At 48.9% G+C, this 4,215-nt stretch overlaps 1 protein-coding gene across 2 annotated transcripts in view; it reads left to right on the forward strand.

The window, feature by feature from the left end:
• Positions 1–1,136: 1,136 nt before the first annotated feature.
• cryzl1 (crystallin, zeta (quinone reductase)-like 1) overlaps positions 1,137–4,215 on the forward strand; it is a 44,004-nt gene continuing 40,925 nt past the window's right edge. Inside the window, exons 1-2 of one of the 2 annotated variants that reach the window (XM_042334382.1) lie at positions 1,137–1,270; positions 1,361–1,409. The gene's annotated coding sequence lies outside the window, so the exon portion shown is untranslated. Of the gene's footprint in view, positions 1,410–4,215 lie in introns of both variants that reach the window. The other variant, XM_042334383.1, reaches the window with a different exon arrangement.

The raw sequence follows: 4,215 nt of genomic DNA on the forward strand, positions 1-4,215 counted from the left end.
GCCGTAAGCACGGTTAACCAGGAAAGTCTTCAGGCGGGACTTGAAAGAGGGGTGAGAGAGGGCAAGGCAGAAGAATTGAGGGAGTGTGTTCCAGAGTTTTGGGTGAAGTGGCCAAAAGCACGACCTCCGAGGGTGGGGCAGAGGATGCAACGGACAAGCAGAAGGTCAGTGCCAGTCGAGTTGATGGTAGATTGGGGAGTGAGGAGGTCGGAGAGGTGTCAGAGAATGAAGGGAGTTGAACACGAGTGTGAGGATCTTGAAGTCGATCTGTTCGCTGATGAGGAACCAGTGGAGCCTGGGCCAGAACTGGTGAGATGTGGGTACGGAGTTTGGTCGGGTCAGTATGCGGGTGGCAGAGTCTGAATGAGCCGGATCTTTTGAATGGTGGAGCTGGGGAGACCGGCGAGAAGCTTGTTGGAGTAATCCAAGCGTGAGGTGACAAACGCATGCACGAAGCTTTCGGCTGCGTTTGGGGTAAGATATAGTTGGAGGCGGGCAACGTGGGGGAGGTGGAAGAAGGCGGTCCTGGTCAGGGACTGGATGTGGGAGAGGAAAGAAAGCTGGGGGTCGAACCAGACGTCTACGTTGCGCACTGGTTCGGTGAGTCTGAGGGAGAGCCCAGGGAGGTTGAAGAGTTTAAACCCGCAGGGCAAGCAGAAGTGTGTGGAGTAAGGAAACTTGCCCAATTTTCGCCCTCCCGGGAATCAATCTCTCTCTGTCTGTCTGTCTCTCCTCTCTCTCTCCCCCTTTGACCAAAAAGGCCCTGGTGCAGGCTACCGCTCAACCTAACCTTAACCTAACCTGCCTTAACCTGACGCCGGAAATGACGCCTATTCATCTGATTGACAAGCGCTTCAACCAATCACTTCCACGAACCCGCTGGAAGCGACCAATAGCAAGGCGCGGTAGGGGCGGGGCGAGAGAGGTGGGTGGGGTCACCGCGACCAGCAGGTTTGGTTGAGTGCGGGGCGGGAAGGAGGTGAGTGTTTGTGGGGGGAGGAGGAGGGCGGAGTGAGTGACGTCAGTCCCCCGTGCAACCAAACTTACACGCGGCTGATTGACGGATGGATCAGCCGTACGGGCGTTCCGCCGCCCTGACTCGCGTCACGCCTGACCAATGGGAAGCGGGAAGGGGGGTGGAAGGCGGGACTTCCTGTCCCAGCAGGTTAGGGTGGACTCAGTGACCATGGCGACGGTTGCTCGCTCTGTCTTTCGCTCTGGCTCAAAGGGATGAGAAAAAAAATCACAGCTTAAATCTCAGGGCCCTCAGGTGTGAGGCCTCTAACTGTCGGTCGGTGTGTGCTTGTTTGTTTATTGGTGTGTTTCTCCTTATTTCAAGGCTTTTTTTTTCCCTATTAAGTTCAAAGAGGAGTGAATGGGACACAGCTCTGCGTTGACACCAGGAAGGAGTGAGTATTGTGTTGTATTGAATGTAATGTTATTTCTTGGTTATAATAATAATAATAATTTCCCTCAATCCCTCCGCCTTGCCCTCCTCCCCCTCGCCCTCCCTCCCTCTCTCCCCTTCTTCAAGTCCCGCCTGAAAAAAAGCCTTCCTCTCTCGACCCACCCACCACCTCGCCATCACCGGCTCGGAGTCGGGCTCCGTCGGCCACTGTGAAGCGCTCTGAGGCGCTGTCCTGCGGGGAGGGCGCTGTGTAAGTGCAGGTTGTTGTCGTCGTGAAGGTGTGTGGCACGGCGCTACATCACATGCGAGGATTATTATCATCTCAGCTTCAGAATTTAATAATAATAATAATAATCCTTGCATTTGATATAGCGCTTTTCACGTCGGGAGGACGTCCCAAAGCGCTTCACAGAACACACTGTAAAGTGAATTGACTGTATATTTGTGGGCGAACGCGGCAGCCAATTGCGCACAGCAATGTCCCACAAACAGTCGTAGATTGAAAATGACCAATTTATTATTGTTTTGGTTTTGGAGGGATTATTATTAGGCGTGTGGAGTAAGGAAACTTGCCCAAGGTTTCGCCCTCTGCCTGGAATTGAACTCAGGTCTCTCGCTTGCAAAGCGAGTGCTCTAACCACTGAGCTACAGGACTCTCATTTCCATTCTACGTGTCAAGGATGGGACACATGGAATTTTTGGTTGGGTTTGCAGACTCTTAAGCAGCGGCGATGGGTTTTCCGCTTGTGTCAGGCCCCCGGCTGGCTGACCATCCCAAAAAAAGACAATCCTTTAATTCAGCCTTAATTGGGAACAGCAATACAAATGATCCTCGCATTTGATACAGCGCCTCATCACGTCTTTGAGACGGCTCAAAGCGCTTCGCAGGATATAATAATATGTCGTAAAGTGTAGTGACTCTATATATATATATATATATATAGTTATATATTGCTGGCAAAACGTGCACCGCGGCGTCCCCGTAAAACAGTCATGGATTGAAGCAATCGATTTATTATTTCTTTTTTTTCTCAAGGGATTATTATCAGGCTTGCGTACGTGTGGAGTAAGGAAACTTGCCCAAGGTTTTTGCCCTGCCCGGGAATCGAACCCAGGCTTCTCGCTTGCGAGGCGAGTGCTCTAACTTATAATAATAAAAATCATCAGGCTCTGGCCTGCTCCATGTCTCCCGCCCGACCCGCCCTACCATCGGTGGTCGGGCTTTCAGCCTCTCTGCCCCCACACTCTGGAACTCCATCCCACGGTCCCTTCCCCTCGCTTCCTCCCTCGCCTCCTTCAAGGCCAGTCTCAAGACCCTTCTCTTCGACCGAGCCTTTGGTCTCCCTCCCACCTCTCTGCCTTCCCCCGCCCCTACCCCACCCCTCCCCCTGCTCGGGGCCCGACACCTGACTGTTCAGCGGTTTGGGATGTGAGAGGCACTCTATAAATGTAATTTTGTTGTTGTTGTAATAATAATGACAACCATAATAACAATCCTGTCATTTGATATTATTAAAGACCGTTTTTATCCGAGGGATTGTTTACTACGATTTTCCCCCCCGTAGCTCAGCGGAGTGGTTAGAGCGTTCGCGTCGTCAAGTGAGAGAACCCGGGTTCGATGTTTTCCCCACCCCCCCCCCATGTTGGGCAAATTTCCTTACTTCACACACACGCACAAACACACGCGCACGTACGCCCCTGTTTACCTATGGTAAGAAAAACAATCTCTGGGAACACAGGTCAGACAGCATCTATGGAGAAAGGAAAGTAAGTCCATGTTTCAAGTCTACGATCATTTGTTAGGGTCCACTCTCAGCCCTCTTTATTTGCATCAGAATTAAATTGCATCCACAAATAAGACTTTCTGAACATATCAGTTTCTGCTCACACAGTGTCTTGACATCATAGCACTTGATAGGACTGATATTGAATGCCTCAAAGACTTTGGAACCAGTAATTTAAATTGTACTGAAAATAACCGAACGTTAACTTTTTCAAGATATTAAAAAAGGCACAACAATATCTCTTCCCCCACCCTTTGAGGTAAATGTGGTTTGCATGTACAAATGCAGATTGTTCTTAAGAACCTACTTTTGCATCAAACATCCTATCGGCTCTTTTAAACTATTACCATACATTACAATGACACTTGCTGACATCACATTGTTTTCTGTGCGTGTGTGTCATCAAAACATCTGCAACTGCTCTAGCGCAAACTGGACTGCAAATCGACGAGCTTCTTACTTTGCCTTGGCAATACCCCAGATGAATCTCTGCTGGAGCTTACATACTAATATCTAAATTGGAATAAAATTATATCCCGCATAATTATCATAATCAGCTAACTAAGATTAAAAACAAAGCTTAATGTTACTGGCCATCATCTATGGCATCAATCATTGAAATAGGACTTTGTGATGTTACACCTAGTGGTTTTAATAATAATATAATAATCCTTGTATTTGATTCAGTGCCTTATCATGTCTTCGAGGCGTCTCAAAGCGCTTCACAGAATATACTGTAAAGTGAGTTGACTGTATATTTTGTGGGTGATATGCGGCAGCCAATTGTGCACAGCAGCGTCCCACAAACAGTGGCCGGAAAAGCGATCTGCCAATCGACTAACAACCGGGTTACTGCTCAGTAAACAGAGGCGTGTGGAGAAAGGAAACTTGGCCTACATTTCAGCCTTCCGGGAATCGAACCAGATCTCTCGCTTGCGAGGCAAGTGCTTTAATCACTGAGCTATGGACGTGAGGTTGCAATGCGGTAACTAGGGACAACTGAGAAACTTCCATATTTACAGA

The sequence above is a fragment of the Callorhinchus milii genome, unplaced genomic scaffold, assembly GCF_018977255.1.
Source record: "Callorhinchus milii isolate IMCB2004 unplaced genomic scaffold, IMCB_Cmil_1.0 Scaffold4, whole genome shotgun sequence".
NCBI lineage: Eukaryota > Metazoa > Chordata > Chondrichthyes > Chimaeriformes > Callorhinchidae > Callorhinchus > Callorhinchus milii.